Genomic DNA, 19,829 nt, shown 5'->3' on the forward strand with positions numbered 1-19,829 from the left:
GAAATTTCCACTTTTGAAGAGAAAACTGGAAATGGATCCAAAAATAAGAAAACAATGAATGAAAGGATTTATCCCCCAATATGGGATGAACCCCACGTTTTGCCCATAAAAATATATTATTCTCCTCTCCTATTGTGTGAGTAATTTTAAGGGCAACTGCCAAGAACTAAACAACAATTTCCTAATATAATTATGTACTTACACCCAGGAACCTACAATAAATTACTTTTTAATAGAAGCAACAAAAAAAAAACCCAATGTGTGTGTATGAGTGAATGTGCTTTCCACTGTGGGTTGCACAATGAGTGGGATCAATGCACGAATAGAGACATGTAACCTATACCTGTTGTAAAAAAACACTCAACCAATTCACTGGAACATTTTACAGTAATGAAGAAATGTGTGAGCGGGAAATATACGCGTAGGTACGATCATAAAGATGTACGAGAACGAGGAAGGGCAAGAAAAGTAAAAACAGAAAATGATGTAACAGTGGAGATCATCAGCTGCTGATAGCTATATTCACATGCAATGTTAGAAGGCAGCCATTACTAAGAAAAAATAGGTAAGTACAATCAATGGTAATGGCTGAAACATAATTTTTGTATGGAAGCAGGTCCACCATTCAGATGATTGCTGGGCGGTCTGGATTCAGAAACAGCAGTCAGCTTTTCTCACCAGGAAAAGATGTTGAGCAGATGAAGTATTTTTCTTAACGTCCTTCAGCTCGATCTCAAGCCATGGCAACTTGATGGATGAATGATCTCTAGGAAGATTGATCTTGTGCAAGCCTAGCTAGGTCCACCAGGGTCTTCTCTGCTGTTATCTTGGTAGTATCAAGCTATTGGGTTTCTGGTCTTCCTCTTCGCCTTGTTCCTTCTATTCTTCCGACCATGATGTACTTCTCCAGTGATTGCTCTCTTCATATGATGTCTCCAAAGTAGACAAGTCGTAGCATGTTGAACCTTGGTTCAAGTGACAGGTTTGGCTTGATTTATTCCAAAATTGATTTGTTTGTTCTTCTTGCCATCCATGATATTGAGAACATCCGTCTCCAGCACCATATTTCGAAGGCATCGATTCTTCTTCTGTCTTGTATTATGTGACAGTTTTTCAAATAAATAGCCAAGCATGGGTCCTTCAAAGCAATTTCATCTGCCACCAGTCATCTTGTTTAAAACACTGGTCCAATAAGCCCCTCATGGCACAAATGTAACCCATCATGTTGCGAAGTCAAAGCTGTCCACATTTTCTGAAATTCACAAAAATGTAAGGATATTATAATGCAGCATAGATGAAACTTGTGAGCAGAGGAGGTAGGGTACAAAAAACAGGTCAAGTTCTGGTTGGCACTCATAGCTTTCAGTAGTGGTGTTCCGAGGTTGTGGCTAACCTACAAGACATAGGTAGAAAAACCATGGCAATCAATAGAACTTGCAATTAATGAGTTAGTCTTACTGAAAAGTCGACATGATCAGATCTGTTTGTTTTTTGTTTTTCTTTATAAAAAATTCACACCTAAATTACAAATTTTATTGAATTCCGTGCTTTTTCTACAAAAGACAGGCTGCTGCAACTTTCTTTAATTTGGAAAAAACATCAGATGACAAACTAGTGATGAAGACCCAGTTGGTCAATAATGGATTTGCCATAAGAGTAACATATGGGATTGATCATTCTCCACCCTTAAAGGGAATCAGTAGGATCAACCATCCTAGGCCGTCTATATGGGCATGTAGGTCATAAGAAGCTGATACCTTGATATCGGTGATTCGATGTCTTATTCTAGAGAAATCCACATTTTTCCTAATATGTAAAATGAGCTCTTAAGATCTATGGGCCGGACATAGATCTCCCTGAGAATCTGCCTTGAGAGATTATTTTAAATGAAAGGGGGAGTTACCAGTGTGAGACATGTAGATCAGGAGTGCAGACTGTCAGTCATGTCATGTCTCACACTGGTAACACCTACTTTCATATAAAATAAGCTCTGGAGGCAGAATCTCAGGGATCTATGTCTGGCCCATAGATCTTAACAGTTCACTTACATATTAAGAAAAATATGGAATATGACAGTGGATCATGGATATTGAGGTATCAATTTCTTCAGTTTCCTATGACCTGCATGCTCACATAGATGGCTTAGGAGGGTTGATCCTACTGACAGATTCCATTTAACTCGACCCCCCCCAACCTCAACTCCCTACTCCACCTTTCGCAGCAGCAAAAAGAAATCATAGTCAGACCGAACATGGTTGGAGGCAAGCAGAGCTGCGGAGGTTAAGACAGGGATCAGAGGTCAGGACAGGGAGCAGACACATAGATGAGGTCAGATGGGTTGACATCAAAATGGAGCAGGAAAAAACACACTCAGGAACCAAAAAGACCTTATTGCTCACGTACAGAACGATGGAGGCATTGGCTGGGGTCAGGGGTGATTCGTGTGCATTGGCCATTTAAAAGATCGGCTGCCGACACGTGTGCAAGCCATGAACAGAGTTAGGCAGGAGAGATGAGCCAGCGTATCGTGACGCCACTGCGAGAGTGAAAAAATCATAGAGATCTTAAACTTGGGAAATTTGGGGTTACTTAGTTAAAAACATAATGGAAGTTAAAGGTAGATATCGACTCTTTGGGAAGCATCTTGTTTCTGACTTGGCATCCCGCTTCTTAACATGAATAAAGACAATTATTATAATTAACAATTCATTTGCGAAGGGATGAATTATTCATATACAACCTCCGATGCTTTCCTTGGTATTTAAAGGGAGTCTGTCAGCAAATTTCTCCAATACAGTGCTGTGTAGGCAATAAAAGCATGTGAGGACATACCTTACTTTCTGCTGACCATTGCGGTGAATAATAATCTATCATCCTTATGCAATTTAAGGACAAGTTCCCCTAAGCCAAGGACGTTTACTCAATATCATTACAAAACCTTTCCCAGCAGTTTGTTTGATTGACAGGACCAGTTCTGCAAAGTGCGGCACATGCACAATAAACTCCAAGCTGTGGACACTGGTCTTAAGAACTTATGGAACTTTTAGGGCAGGTGCAGACGATCGTAGATTCATCCGAGAGAATTGGGTCGATTATGCAACTCACACTCTGATCAAACTGTAAGCAGAGTTTGATCAGAGTCAGAGCATAGTGTGCTCTGATTCTCTCGGATGAGGAGAAGATGGAGAAAAAAATTCTCCATCTTGTTCATTCTTTCAGTTCAAGAAAATCGCCCATGTCATCCGAGCGCAGTCCTATGGTTTCCATGGACTCATTGACTTGCACGGCTAAGTGTGATTAGAATATCGGATCAAACCCGGGCATTTTTTTTAGCATAACATTGGTCCGGGTCCGATGTTTTGTCAGACCGATAACACAGTCGTCTGCTCAAGCCCTTAATACGATGACCATATCTACAGCACGTTTTGTAATTGGCTACAAGTTGGTAAAGTCCTATAAATGTGTGACCACCACAATGGACTACCTGTCTTATAGAACATGTTCACTATGTTATACTGCTCTATATGGCTGCAAATAGGCTAAAAACACTGCTATTTGTCAAATTAAAAAACTTTATACGAGTGTATTTATTTATACAGAGGACACTACATTGTCATGATCTGGAGGAAACAGACACCCATAACATTTCTGCATTATGAGACCACCCAAATAATCTTTTGGCTTTTAAATTTTAACCCTTACAGTGAGATGACATGAAATAGTGGTAGCAGTGGCTCAGCCTAAGAGATGATTCACACTAGATAGGTTCCCAGCAACGAGAATCGCCTTATTGCGGCTGCTGGGTACACATGAATTGGCCAATTTATGGGCTAAGTAGTCTCAATTATTCCCATTTTCTAGAGCAGTAATGCAATGCAAATTTCATATATTTCATGTTTGCATAGTATAGTGCTACAGAATGCTACTTTATTTGTTAGTTATATAAGGAGATGGCTACTCTTAGTAAGGACCTGTACACACCTGTTTTCTGTTTTGGAAGTGACGGTCAGTCTTCTGATATTTATAATGGCTCAGCTATGGCATCATTTTGTCACTGTGTAAGATACGGTAGATTTCAATCATGCGTAGCTGTCGTGTCATTTTCAGAATGTCACATTTTGACAGCGCCTGAGACATCAACAAATCTTGAGTCACCTTGGTAATAACGTTTTGAAATTTTCCAAAGCAATCTCCTTCTCTGTGATCTAAAGACATGTAACAGAATGGAAAAAATAAGTCTTGTTTTGAAGCTTCGCTTGATATTTGTCATGCTTACTTACCACCATGGCCAAAGTCGCTCACATCCTGGTCATTCACCAGCTTGTCTCCACTTGCTTTCCTCCAGGTCTGTGGGCATGGCTTCCTTTTCACCACTGCTGCCCTGCTGCAGGGAGTGCTGTTTCTAGTCCATGGGCATGCTAACCACTGATTTCTTGAAGGACTAACATGTTCCTAATCCCCATTCAATGCTCCATACCTTAAAGCACCATTTGGTCATCAGTCACTGCCTCAACAATACGTTCCCGTTACATTAAGTTTTCTGACCATGATATTTTGTCTTCTGCCTGCCCTGACCTTCTACCTGTTACTTGTGTTGCAAAAACTCTGTCAGCCCCGACTTTCTGCCTGTTTGACTATGAATTCTGCTGTCTTGGTACTGTGTAGACTTCTGGAAACTATCAAAGACTACTCCAAGGGTAGCAACCTGGGGATTTACTGTAGTCAAGTCTACACCTCCTTAAGAGGGTTGAGGGAAAAAACGACCAGGTACTTTAGCCTCAGGTCAATTTGTGCATGTACAGTTATATGAAAAAGTTTGGGCACCCCTATTAATCTTAAGCTTAATGTTTTATAAAAATTGGTGTTTTTGCAACAGCTATTTCAGTTTGATATATGTAATAACTGTTGGACACAGTAATGTTTCTGCCTTGAAATGAGGTTTATTGTACTAACAGAAAATGTGCAATCTGCATTCAAACAAAATTTGACAGGTGCATAAGTATGGACACCTCACCAGAAAAGTGACATTAATATTTAGTAGATCCTCCTTTTGCAAAAATAACAGTCTCTAGTCGCTTCCTGTAGCTTTTAATGATTTCCTGGATCCTGGATGAAGGTATTTTTGACCATTCCTCTTTACAAAACAATTCCAGTTCAGTTAAGTTTGATAGTCGCCGAGCATGGACAGCCCTCTTCAAATGATCCCACAGATGTTCAATGATATTCAGGTCTGGGGACTGGGATGGCCATTCCAGAACATTGTAATTGTTCCTCTACATGAATGCCTGAGTAGATTTGGAGCGGTGTTTTGGATCATTGTCTTGCTGAAAGATCCATCCCCTTCGTAACTTCAACTTTGTCACTGATTCTTGAACATTATTGTCAAGAATCTGCTGATACTGAGTGGAATTCATGTGTCCCTCAACTTTAACAAGATTCCCAGTGCCGGCATTGGCCACACAGCCCCAAAGCATGATGGAACCTCCACCAAATTTTACTGTGGGTAGCAAGTGTTTTTCTTGGAATGCTGTGTTTTTTTGCTGCCATGCATAACGCCTTTTTGTATGACCAAACAACTCAATCTTGGTTTCATCAGTCCGCAGGACCTTCTTCCAAAAAGAAATTGGCTTCTCCAAATGTGCTTTTGCATACCTCAGCCGACTCTGTTTGTGGCGTGCTTGCAGAAACGGCTTCTTTCGCATCACTCTCCCATACAGCTTCTCCTTGTGCAAAGTGCGTTGTATAGTTGACCGATGCACAGTGACACCATCTGCAGCAAGTTGATGCTGCAGCTCTCTGGAGGTGGTCTGAGGATTGTCCTTGACTGATCTCACCATTCTTCTTCTCTGCCTTTCTGATGTTTTTCTTGGCCTGCCACTTCTGGCCTTAACAAGAACTGTCCCTGTGTTCTTCCATTTCCTTACTATGTTCCTCACAGTGGAAACTGACAGGTTAAATCTCTGAGACAGCTTTTTGCATCCTTCCCCTGAACAACTATGTTGAATAATCTTTGTTTTCAGATCATTTAACAGTTGTTTTGAGGAGCCCATGATGCCACTGTTCACAGGAGATTCAAACAGGAGAACAACTTGCAAGTGGCCACTTTAAGTAGCTTTTCTCATGATTGCATACACCTGGCTATGAAGTTCAAGGCTCAATGAGGTTACAAAACAAAAAAAAGTGCTTTAGTAAGTCAGTAAAAAGTAGGTAGGAGTATTTAAAACAAGAAAATGATAAGGGTGCCCATACTTATGCACCTGTCAAATTTTCTTTGAATGCAGATTGCACATTTTCTGTTAGTACAATAAACCTCATTTCAAGGCAGAAACATTACTGTGTCCAACAGTTATTACATATATCAAACTGAAATAGCTGTTGCAAAAACACCAATTTTTATAAAACATTAAGCTTAAGATTAATAGGGGTGCCCAAACTTTTTCATATAACTGTATGGCTCAGATAACCATGATATGTGAGCTGCCAGAACGCATTCACTTTTGGATCGGTGACAGGAATTCTTCATATAGAGGTCGTTTGCAGTCGACAATTCCTTTTAGCTATAAGGATGCCTGGACAAGAAGTTGATCACAGTGGATATTATCACATTTTTATTGTTATTTCTTTAAATTAAAGGTTTTGTCCAGGCTTGGGTCTCAAGTCAAGTCACTCTAAGTGACCGCAGACTTGTGAATCTTCACAGCGCGCTGTAAGGATTCTCTGATGCCAGCGTCGAGAGCTGGCAATCATGTGACCGCAAGAAAGCAATCTGCATACTTCCGGCCACATTCTGACTAGACATGTCAGTTTTCGCTCAATTGAATTGTATTGAGTGAGACCGTACACGTGTAGTCGGCACGTGACCGTATGTATGCAAATACTTGCGGTCACACACCTGCCTGCTACCGTCACTGGTAATGTGTGCGCTGTGAAGATTCACAAGTTTGCAGTCACAAAGAATGACTGCACACTTGAGCCTCAAGCCTGGACAGCCTTTTTAATGGTTGTCCCTGTAACGCCACAAAGAATATATCACGAAAAAACAAGGCCTATTACAGCCAACTACATAGACTGAAAAAAATTATCTATCAGAGCTGAAGAAGACATAGCAATAAATTTGAAAAAATTATAGCAAATGGAAAAGGTTGTCTAGATGATGACAATTATTCACGCATATTAAAAGGGCTAAAAAAAATAAAAAAATGTAAAAAAGATAATATTCTCCCACAATTTCAATTCCGGCACTTACCCAGTCTCTGCTGGTCCCATCCTCACACCAGAAATGGCTGGAAATTGCCATCATTTTCCGCAGTGAATTTCAAGTTGAATTTTAACACTAAACCTTTTTTTCTATGTGAATGTAAGATGTCACCATAGGTGTTTTGCAGCGGCCCACTCCTCTCTTCCCGTTGAAAACATGTGCACACTCAGCTTAACTGCGCGTGCATGTGTATCGGGCAGTAGGAAGAGCTAGCAAGCACTCAGCTGACGACTATCTAAGGTGGATGGCAACCTTAGTTTAAGTTCACGCTAGTATTTCACAAATTATCTCCAATTATTTAAAATGGGGGCCATCCGGACTACATTGAGCATGCTGGGTCAAGAGTACCCTAAAGATAGCTCTAAACCTTAATGCGAAAAGAAGCTTATGTACAGTGGCTTGCAAAAGTATTCACCCCCCTTGGCATTTTTCGTGTTTTGCTACCTCACAACCTGGAATTTCCCTGTTTTTTTGAGGGTTTGCATAAGTTCATGTAAACAACATGCCTACAACTGTGAACATTTTGTTTTTTTTTATTGTGAAGCAAACAAATAGGACGAAATAACTGAAAAATTCAGTGTGCATAACTATTCACCCCCCTAAAGTCAGTACTTTGTAGAGCCTCCTTTTGCGGCAATTACATCTGCAAGATGCTTTGGATAAGTCTCTATGGGCTTTACACATCTTGCAACTGGGATTTTTGCCCATTCCTCAAGGCACAACTGCTCCAACTCCTTCAAGTTAGATGGTTTCCTCTGGTGAACAGCAATCTTGAAGTCTGACCACAGATTCTCAATTGGATTAAGGTCTGGACTTTGACTAGGGCACTCCAAATCCTTTACATGTTTTCCCTTAGACCACTCGAGTGTGGCTTCAGCAGTATGCTTTGGGTCATTTTCTTGTTGGAAGGTGAGCCTCCGTCCCAGTCTCAAAGCACTGACAGAGTGAAACAGGTTTTCCTCAACAATATCCCTGTATTTCGCACCATCCATCTTACCCTCGACTCAGACTATTTTCCTTGTCCCTGCTGCTGAAAAACATTCCCACAGCATGATGTTGCCACCACCATGTTTGACTGTGGGGATGGTGTTCTTTGGGTGATGAGCTGTGTTAGTTTGGCCCAAGACATAGTGTTTACCAGGGCCGGCTCCAGGTTTTTCAGGGCCCCGGGCGAAAGAGTCTCTGTGGGCCCCTTTAACACATACACGATTCATGATGCACAGATACGGCGGAGAAATATATATATAGTACACAGGGCCCAGCCTGCCACCTCATCCTTCACATATGCAGACATGCGCACGCACACACGGTACGCAGACATGCGCACGCACACACGGTACGCAGACATGCGCACACACACACGGTACGCAGACATGCGCACGCACACACGGTACGCAGACATGCGCACGCAGACACGCGCACGTACACACGGTACGCAGACACGCGCACGCACACACGGTACGCAGACACGCGCACGCACACACGGTACGCAGACACATGCACGCACACACATGCACGCACACACGGTACGCAGACATGCGCACGCACACACGGTACGCAGACATGCACACACGGTATGCAGACATTCGCACGCACACACGGTACGCAGACACATGCACGCACACACGGTACGCAGACACATGCACGCACACACGGTACGCAGACACATGCACGCACACACATGCACGCACACACGGTACGCAGACATGCGCACGCACACACGGTACGCAGACATGCGCACGCACACACGGTACGCAGACACATGCACGCACACACGGTATGCAGACACATGCACACACGCACGCACACATGGTACACAGATATGTACACATACAGACATACACACATTTTTACACAAATTCTTAAAAACATATATAAAACAGACAAATATATATACACAGTCATACACACTGACATTCACATACATGCACTCACACAGACCCATTACAAATATTTTTAATATGGGGATTGGGGAAGCCTCACTCACCTGTCCCCGGTCCAGTGTCCTGTCCAGCAGCTCCTCGGGTATGGGGCAGTGCAGGGCCCCCGGCGTGTCACAGACTTCATGGCCCTGGAACATCAGAGGGGCCCATTTGCGGTCGAGTCCGGGCAGCCCCCCCCCCCATCTGTGCAGGACCTCCGACGGTGTTTGATGGCCGGCACTCCCCCAGACATGGCCGTGCGCTGTGCGACTGTGTCTGCTAGTAATGACGCGGCAGGGGCGACACACAAGCACAATTAAAGGTGCAGTGCCATCGATCCTGCCGTGTCATTACTAGCAGACACAGCACACTGTGCGCGGCCATGTCTGAAGTGCTGGCAATCAAGCAGCGCCTGCGTCACTGAACAGGTGCCGAGGAAGCGGCCAGGGCCCCGACAGTGAGTGGGTGGTGGGCCCCGACAGTGAGTGGGCGGTGGGCCCCGACAGTGAGTGGGCGGTGGGCCCCGACAGTGAGTGGGTGGTGGGCCCCTCTGATTTTCCAGGGCCCCGGCACTTGCCCGGGTACGCCGGGTGCTGACGCCGGCCCTGGTGCTTACCTTGGTGGCAAAAAAGATTCATTTTGGTCTCATCTGACCACAGCACTTTCCTCCATACATTTGGGGGTCTCCCACATGTCTTTTGGCAAATTTAAACGAGCCTTACAATTTTGTGTGTTAGTAAAGGCTTTTTTTCTGCCCACTCTTCCATAAAGACCGCCTCTATGGAGTGTACGGCTTATTGTAGTCATATGGACAGATACTCCAGTCTCTGCTTGGGAACTCTGTAGCGTCTTCGGGGTTACCTTTGGTCTCTGTGCTGCCTCTCTGATTAATGCCCTTCTTGCAGAGGCTGAGTTTGATGGGCGCCCTCTCTCGGCAGGTTTGTTGTGGTATCATGTTCTTTCCATTTGATGATAATGGGGATCATCAGAGATTAGGATATTTTTTTATAATCCAACCCTGACTTGCACTTCTCAACAACTTTGTCCCTGACTTGCTTGGAGATCTTCTTGATCTTCATGGTGATGTTTGGTTAGTGATGCCTCTAGCTTAATGGTGTTGCAGCCTCTGTGGCCTTTCAGAAAAGGTGTGTATATACTGACAGACCAGGTGACACTTAGATTGAACACAGGTGGATGTCCTGTCACCAAGCATGTGACTTATGGAGGGAATTGATTCAGGGGCGGACCTACTTCCTGTGCAGCCCGTTCATTGAACGGGGGCCCCGAGGGAGAGGGGCCCCTCCACCCTCAGGGCCGCCATCAGGGCATGACTGTCCTCCGCAGGGCCGGCGTTAGCAACCCGGGCAAATGCCGGGGCCCTGAGCAGGCGGGGGGGCCCTCACCGTCGGGCACCCCGCGCGCTATGGGACCCGTGAGCGGAGGAGAGCGGTGTCAGCGCCCGCTCCCCCCCCTCGCTCAGGACCCCGGCACCCGGCACAATACTTACCCCTCCCCGTGCCTCCGCAGCAGTTCCTGCATCCTCCGCGGCTGCTGCACTGTGACGTCTCAGGTCAGTGGGTGCGGTGACGTCTTTACACCGTGCTCTCTCCTGAGCAGTCACAGTGCAGAGCGGGATGAGGCCGGCGACGCTGGAGTCCGGAGCAGCTGCAGCAGGTGAGACGTGAGGTGAGTATTTGATTTTTTTTTTATTGTATGGAGGCCTGTGGCAGTATAAGGGAGGGGTGAGGTGGGGGTGTGTGACATCCTGCATGGGGCATTATAAGGGGAGGTGTGCGTGACATCCTGCATGGGGCATTATAAGGGATGGGGGGGGGTGACATCCTGCATGGGGCATTATAAGGGAGGGGGTGTGTGACATCCTGCATGGGGCATTATAAGAGAGGGGGGGTGACATCCTGCATGGGGCATTATAAGAGAGGGGGTGTGTGACATCCTGCATGGGGCATTATAAGAGAGGGGGGTGTGACATCCTGCATGGGGCATTATAAGGGAGGGGGGGTGTGACATCCTGCATGGAGCATTATAAGGGAAGTGGGGTGTGACATCCTGCATGGGGCATTATAAGGGAGGGGGGGGTGTGACATCCTGCATGGGGCATTATAAGGGAGGGGGGAGTGTGACATCCTGCATGGGACATTATAAGGGAGGGAGGTGTGTGTGACATCCAGCATGGGGCATTATTAGGGAGGGGGTGTGTGGGACATCCTGCATGGGGCATTATAAGGGAGGGGGTGTGTGTGACATCCTGCATGGGGCATTATAAGGGAGGGGGTGTGTGTGACATCCTGCATGGGGCATTATAAGGAAGGGGGGTGTGTGTCATCCTGCATGGGGCATTATAAGGGGGGTGACATCCTATATGGGGGGGAACAGCCTGCATGGGGCATTATGTGGGGGGAACAGCCTGCGTGGGGCATTATGTGGGGGGAAACAGCCTGCGTGGGGCATTATGTGTGGGGAACAGCCTGCATGGAGCGTTATATGGGGGCCAGTATTCTGTATGGAGCGTTATATGGGGGCCAGTATCCTGCGTGGAGTGTTATATGGGGGCCAGTATCCTGCATGGAGCGTTATATGGGGGCCAGTATTCTGTATGGAGCGTTATATGGGGGCCAGTATTCTGTATGGATCATTATATAGGGGCCAGTATCATGTATGGAGCGTTATATGGGGGCCAGTATTCTGTATGGAGCATTATATAGGGGCCAGTATTCTGTATGGAGCATTATATGGGGGCCAAATATCCTGTATGGAGCGTTATATGGGAGCCAGTATTCTGTATGGAGCGTTATATGGGGGCCAGTATCCTGTATGGAGCGTTATATGGGGACCAGTATCCTGTATGGAGCATTTTATGGGGGCCAGTATTCTGTATGGAGCATTTTATGGGGACCAGTCTCCTGTATGGAGCATTTTATGGGGGCCAGTATACTGTGTGGAGCAATTCGCTGGTTTCTGAGCTATTGTGGAACTTACAATAGATATCACTCATGTAATGTAAGAAGTGAAATCTTTGCATTGTACTATATATATATATTTCTCCGCCGTATCTCTGCATCATGAATCATGGTATGTGTTAAAGGGGTCCACTGAGACTCTTTCGCCCGGGGCCCACAAAAACCTGGAGCCGGCCCTGGGCCCCCGGCCCCATGCTGAGCGCTAAGCACCGGGACATCTCAGCGCTGCTTTCCTCTTTGCAGCAGTGCAGCGCTGCTGCGGCAGCGCCTTCATGATTCCCCTGACTTCCGATCATGTGACGGCGCCGTCACATGGCCGGAAGTCAGGAGAACCTGGTGGCAGCGACGTGGACGAGCGCCAGGATTCTGCAGGGATCGCATGGGGGTAAGTATAACAAGTTTTATTTTTTTTAAATACAATTAATTAACTAGGAGTGGGGGGAATCAGAGATGCACGGGGGGATGAGAGATGCATGGGGGGATGAGATGCACGGGGGGTGAGATGCACGGGGGGGTGAGATGCATGGGGGGATGAGAGATGCATGGGGGGATGAGATGCACGGGGGGATGAGATGCACGGGGGGATGAGATGCACGGGGGGGTGAGATGCACGGGGGGGGTGAGATGCATGGGGGGATGAGATGCATGGGGGGGTGAGAGCTGCACATGGGGGGTTATGTTTACATAACTTTGTTACCCTATGAAGGGCAGGGGGGTGGGGCAAAAATTTCTTGCACAGGGGCCCACTACAGTCTGTGTCCGCCCCTGAATTGATTGCACCAGAAATTTTTAGGGGCTTCATAGCAAAAGGGGTGAATACATATGCACATGTCAATTTTTAGTTATTTGATGCAATAAATTTAATTTATGCCTATATTTTTCTCACTTCACTTCACCAACTTCGACTATTTAGTGCTGACGCATCACACACAAATCGAATTACAAAAATATTTAAACACAGATTGTAATAAAACAAAATAGGCAAAAAGCCAAGGGGGTGAATACTTTCGCAAGCCACTGTAATTAACAGGTCATAAGGGTAAAAAAGTTGTCATGATGTGACAAACCCTTTTAACCTGCAAGAGTTTATGTCACACCATCGTAATACATGTTATACTTTAGCTGAGCCAGTCATGACCATGAGAAACGTGCTGGAATGTTGCAAAAGGATGCAAATGGAGGCGTTTTGCATAAGATTTCCCTTCCTTTTGTCCTGACTAATGTAACAGCTTCACAACCACTAGTCTTTACAAGGTTTGTATTTGTTGGGATCAACTACTAAGAAAGGTTGTTAAATCTGTGCAAATGAAACAAGCTTTGTATAATGTATGGCTCTGTCACCTTCATGTAATATTAATAGAAAGTCAAGACAATGTCTCCACAACTCACTGTGCCAGGCTCTGGATATTCAGGTTCCCGTAACAGGTCAGGCAACAACAGTGTCACTCAACACACCGAGGTGTCACCTTACCGATCTGAAGTCAGTGTCACTGATAGAGCGCACCGACTAATCTGCTTCTCCTTCCATGCACTTGTTGTAAAGTGGACGTTCACCTCCAATGACTCTATGCTTATAAAGCGCCATTAATTCCGCATCGCTTTACAGTCATCAGCTTCACTGTCCCCATTGGGGCTCACAATATAAATTCCCCATCAGTATGTCTTTGGAGTGTGGAAGGAAACCGGAGAACCCGGAGGAAATCCACGCAAACACGGGGAGAACATACAAACTCACGGCAGATGTTGTCCTTGGTGGGACTTGAACCCCTGACCCCAACGCTGCAGGGCTGTAGAGAAACCCCATATATGACAATTTTACTAAACATTTTTAATTTTGAAATAGTTTTAATATATTAAGAAATAGTCCACTGGTGGACACAAACAGAAAAGAGTTCCTGTGCAAGGACAATATATGGGCCCTTTGCAGTCCAATAGCTCCTCATAATGCACAATTCCACCTGTTTTGGAGGTGGTAGTGGCCCCCTTACCTCTTGGGCTGCACAGGTTGCACCAATGATATGTCCACTCCTGCTGTTGCCTATTAAAGCATAAAGGGATTAAATTTGTAGTTAATTCACCGTAAAATCCACATGTGGAGAGTGGCAGGTTTTGAATGCAGTGAATCCGAATAGAAGATAATATAAAAAGTGAAGGCTGATACTTCTCCTCACCTTTGTATCCACTTCTGTGTTAGTTACGTTCAGAACAATTTACGAGTCAGTCACCTATGCAAATAGTGGAGGTGACTGTGTCTATGTCCACCGCGCGCTTGGCTCACAATCTACTGTATGAGCCGTGCGGTACAATAGAATCTAGCACTGTCTCATCGAGAAAAGACTTGTGCATGCTGAGCAGAGCACTCTGAAACAGGGGACCCCCATTTTCTTCTGATTATTGGGGCTTCCATCTTGGACCATCAGCAATCTGCAACTTATCCTTTGATAAGTGATAAATTATGATTGTGGCCTAACTCCTTTAAGCAGTAATGTTGCATTTACTTGTCACAATTGAAATAAAAAAAGTTGCAACTTTAAAAATAATTTGCACTCTTTATTTTGCACTGATCTTCAGTTACACAATGTTTTTTTCTACATTCGCATCGAAAAAAAAAAAAGCTGGATCCAGGAACCAGACCCTGCAGAGGCCCGTTTTGAATGGAGCAGAGGAGTGCATCCTCGACCGTCGCTCCATTCATTCTCTACGGCACTGCTGGAAATGCCCAAGAGATGCAATAGGCTATTCAAGATGTGGCTACGTAGAGCCTAGTTCCCAGGTCTCAAAGCCCCGATCTCGGAATCGCCGGTGGTCCCAGCAGTTGGACTGCCAACAATCAGTAAGTAATCCCCTATCCTATGGATACAGGATATATTTAGAAAATAACCCTTTAAGTGGCAAAAGGAGTCTCAAAATTGAGGCTGTCTCAATTTTTAAAATAAGAAAAATTACAAAGTGCTTGTAAAAACAAGCAACTTTGTAATTTACTTTATTAAAAATCCTCTCTGTTCTTAATAACAGAATTATTTTTAATTTTTCAGTTTACTGCTCGTAGCTTAGGTTACCCGCCACCTCTCCAGTCTACCAGAGGTAGCTGGCCTCCTAGGCAAGGAGTGCACACTTGCAACCTGTTTGCTAGGATGCTGACAGCTGCCAAAAAGTTAAAGCAGCCATTTTGAAACACCACAATATACTTGTAGAATCATTTCGCCAAATATTCAGGACCTATAGATACCAGGTCTAGGAAGGACTTAGAGAGGCTTAACCTGGATGAAATGCTTGGCAGACTGAAACGGCAGTCGTTCTTTTTTCTGTCTGTCTGTATCCGTCGTCCGGTATGCAATAAAAGAATAACATTTTCTGTTAAGCACCACATGTAGCTATGACATACCTGACTCGGGATTTAAACAATGATACCATCTCCATATACTACTCCATTCATTTAATTGTACATATTAGTAGTGCCGACCTACCCTATTTTTATTTATGGGCTGGGTTCACATTGCGATGTAGCCTATGGTCAGTGGCTCCATCAGAACTTATGTCTAAATCTTTTGAAATAGGTATTTGGGTGTTTTTGTTGACTGTACTGATTCAGATGGAGTTCTGTTAGACATCATTATCAGCCATATCTTCCTACTTGAGATGGGCTCCGAGACATAGTCAACAGCGTCTTGTATCCCACCTAAAAAAAAGCAAGTATGGACATAAATTATGTCCAACAGAGCACAGTGTGATTCCATCTGCATCATTACACTCAATGGCCCCGTCACCGCAAACATCCGAATCCCGTTTTTCAGGGCTTTAGATGCAAGCACCAACGGAGCCACTGACCGTAGGCTAAAACGCACTATGAACTCCGCATAACAACCAGCTCACTGAACTGTGGATTTTTCCAAAGGACAAGACAGCGCAAAAGGTGCAGGAAAATCTAATCTTCGAACAATTCTTGGACGTCCTTCCTGCACCAATGCAAATCTGGAATTCAGGGGAAAGGAACATATGCCCGACAGCGGAGAGCAAGCAGTGGCACTGGCAGAAAATTATTTGCTTGCAAGAAAATGACTGGTCCGTAAGTCAAGTGTGGTAAGACCTGAGACTATAAAAGACAAGACTCGTCATAAAGAGTTGACGTGCTTTATCTATGGTAAAAATGGATATTTAGCTAAAGACTACGTCAGCACAGAGCTGGAAAAGGAAAAGGATCGGCAGTAAATGGTGCTGGTCTTGTTACCTGGGACTGTTAACTCCCAAACTGTAATGGCAGTGATTGACGCTGAGAGTCAGCAGTCTCTAATAAGACCGGACTTGGTGGATTCTGCCAGTGTACCTGTAAGAGTGGTGGACTGTACTGTCACATTCCTACCCCTGAAGACACCAATCACGTCATGTATATAATGTCATGCATTTTATACATATAATGTGTTATGTGAAATGTGAACTAGGTAATGCGGTTTTAGTGTATATTATGAATACACTGCGATATGGTAGTGCACACTAGATTAGGATATATGACATAAGATAAGCACAATAGGATTAGTATCTACTGATATGAGAGAGTAACTGTGGTTAGCTAAGACTTAGGATAAGATACAGTTAATGTTTGGGACTAGCCCACAGTAGGAGGGACTAGTTCTAGTAAAAAGGGACTACTTCCTGATAGGAGTCAGATAAGAAAGTAAAGTAACCAAGGTCAAGTTCAAGTGCAGTGAGCTGCTGACGTCAGGGAGGCCTTACTAGAATCCCTTGCGGACATTCCTGCAACGTCCGATGCTCAAGGCTCAGTATAGGTACTATGGAGAGTGGAACTGCGAGAAGGAAAGGTAAAGGATACTGGGTGGACTGTGGGACTGGACAGGAAATCCCAGGGGCTGAGAGAGCCAGTGAAAGCGGGGATAGTCCAGGAGGATCAGATAGTGATGCTGAGAGCTTCTGTGTTAAGGAAACAAAGAACGGAAACTGTGGTGCCTAATACTGCGTGTTGCAATCTGCTAAACTTGAATCATTCAATAAACTTTTGGTTGTTGAAACAAACCGGGTGTCCCTTTATCTATGGGCTCATGAAGATGGAGACCAGGAGATGGTGAAGGTTTGTGGCCTACATGTGACTGTGATCCAATTGGGACTGGGACACAATTTTTCTGTGAAGCGCAGGGGCGTTATGGAGCAGCAGCTCGGTCATGACTAAAGCCTAAGAATAGCTAATGTACAGATGTCAACAGAAATGGGGATAGTACCTAAGCTGCCACATCCTGTGGATCTAGACCGTGATATACTAGGCTTCTATAATATGCTTAAAAATGCCAATTTGGTTTGTATGGTTACAATCAAGTCTGAGAATAAAAAGCTGTCTGATGTAGAATCTCTGGGTACCATATTCCCATTTGATGGTGACTAGCGTTGCGCGAATGTGCTCGGAAAAGGCGTTATCTGAGCACGCTCAAGTCCTAACCGAGTATCTTTGGCGTGCTCGCAAAATGTTTGCGTCTCTGTGGCTGCATGTCTTGCGGTTGTTAGACAGCTGCAACACATGCAGGGATTGCCTGTTTGTCAGGTAATCTCTGCATGTGTCGCAGCTGTCAGATATCTGCAGCTACGCGACGCTCGCCTTATCTGAGTACGTTTGCGTAACACTAATGGTGACATATTCTGTGGTAATGTCAAAAGTCATCTTTCTAGGAGAGAAGAGAGGATTGTACGTGAGAAATGGCGATCTGAACATTGTCTCTTAAAAGACCCTGTTCATTCCTTACGGTGGAAAGAGGACATTTCGGTCAAACAAAAATAAGATGACACCTCCACGTCACAGTTTTCTCAGGTTAATGATGAAGTAGAGGAGCCTACGCAGTATTTTTGTTAGAAATTAAAGAATTGTATCTTATATCGAGCTTGTGAGCACCCACAGACAAAGGATCAAGTGCGGCAAATGGTGATCCCCTCGCTGTATAGAGAGGCAATTATGAAGATAGTTCATTGTATACCATTAGCGGGGCATCTTGATATAATACAGTGCTATCAAGGCTATTGAAGAGGTCCTTTTGGCCTAAGATACACGCAGATATGGCCAATTTTTGAGCATCTTGTCCAGAATGGCAGTATATTTCTTTGTATTCCCAATTCCATATACCCTCGTTTGAAAGAATAGTTTTGGATATTGTTGATCCTCTTGGAATCAATATAATCTTGTTATAAGTGATTACATGACATGTTATACATAACTATTCCTTAAAGAATTATCACCACAAAAAGAATTGCAGAGAAACTTATTCCATTTTTTAAAGGCAGGTGCAGATGACCATGTATTCTCCTCATCCGAGATAATCGGATCGATTATGCAAATCACATTCTGATCAGATGATCTGATCAGATTATCCATCTTTTCCATTCTGTCAGTCTGTGGAAATCTGACTGTACTCAGATGTTATCCGAGTGCAGTCCGATGGTTTCCACTGACTTATTGACAAGCATGGATTTGTGGATTCCAAATATTGGATCAAACTTGGGCATGTAGCGATTCTTTCCTCGGACCATGGCGAGGAAAAATCTAACATGTGCACGGCCCCATAGACTAAGATTGGTCCGAGTGCAATCCGATGTTTTGCAACTTGGACCAAAAATACACTCGCCTGCACCGGCCCTCAGTCTGATGAGTCTTCCTCATACAATCCTTACAAATCAAGATTAATGAAGCAGATCCATCAGCTTCTTGGAATTCGGGCTGTGAGGACCACACCCCAACACCAACGATGGACAGAACCACTCAGGTTATCTAAAAGTTTATACCTCATGTAAACTTTTTTTGCCATTTGAAGATCCTACCTATTTATCCTAAGTGGTAAAACAGAGGCTGGACAGACATCTGCCTGAGATGGTTTAGAGAATCCTGCATTGAGCAGGGGGATGGACACGACGACCCTGGAGGTCCCTCCCAACTCTACCATTCTATGATCCTATCTCCTGTCCTACAGACTGTAGACCATGTAATGTTTAGCTATTTGGACACAAAGAAAATCAATTACCTTATCAGGGTGTTATGAGAGTACACAAAGATTTAGAAGAACATCTTTACTCCATGGTGGGAACACACAGGCCCCTGTAGTGTCGGAGGAAAATTTGCCAATCATCATGGGCACCAAACACTCGGCTCTCTAGAGTAAGAATGTGGCCAAACTGGACTCCGACCCTTCTGCTCATGACCAGCAGGATGAGGATCCAGCCATCTTAAAGCAAACCCAGACTTGGTTCTCCGGTGTTGAGAAGGTTAATGGTCTTTGCATTAGTGACCAATTCAATTACGGTAGTTACCAGGAGACGTCTATTTCAATGAATATTCCGCTCTATGACATATTGCAGATTTGCACTAGTCGGCTACAAAATTTAAAGCAAAAGCAAGATTCAATTACCCGAACATACATGTATTGATGATGAAATCTCCAATCCTGTCCATTAGCCATTGCTATGGAAATGAATAGAAGTGAAGCAACATTTATACATTCATTGTTTACCAGGAGTGGGACGAAGGGATATATCATCCTCTATGGGGGCAGCCTGTGGAGCATATGCTGAATGTCGCAAGCTACTTAATGGATTAAATGGCCCACCCATGGTGTGTAATCTTTTATGTTTTTCAATTTAAAGATTTTATCCCAGCTACGTTCAAGTGCATGTCTGAAAGAT

General features: G+C 44.5%; 1 long non-coding RNA gene across 3 annotated transcripts; it reads right to left on the reverse strand.

Annotated features, from left to right (window-relative positions):
- Window positions 1-213: 213 nt before the first annotated feature.
- LOC141258307 (uncharacterized) lies at window positions 214-14,447 on the reverse strand. Of its 3 annotated transcripts, XR_012318281.1 has the most exons (4): window positions 14,330-14,447; window positions 14,147-14,196; window positions 3,982-4,205; window positions 214-1,252 (listed from the first exon to the last, which is right to left on the reverse strand). It is a non-coding gene; the product is annotated as an uncharacterized lncRNA (long non-coding RNA). The 3 variants fall into 3 exon arrangements; XR_012318280.1 differs by lacking the exon at window positions 14,330-14,447 and having other exon boundaries at window positions 14,147-14,287; XR_012318282.1 differs by lacking the exons at window positions 14,147-14,196; window positions 14,330-14,447 and adding an exon at window positions 13,548-13,703.
- Window positions 14,448-19,829: the final 5,382 nt, after the last annotated feature.

This window comes from Phyllobates terribilis, unplaced genomic scaffold (assembly GCF_046119375.1).
Source record: "Phyllobates terribilis strain yellow unplaced genomic scaffold, ASM4611937v1 Scaffold_3__8_contigs__length_932513732, whole genome shotgun sequence".
In the NCBI taxonomy this organism is placed as follows: Eukaryota; Metazoa; Chordata; class Amphibia; order Anura; family Dendrobatidae; genus Phyllobates; species Phyllobates terribilis.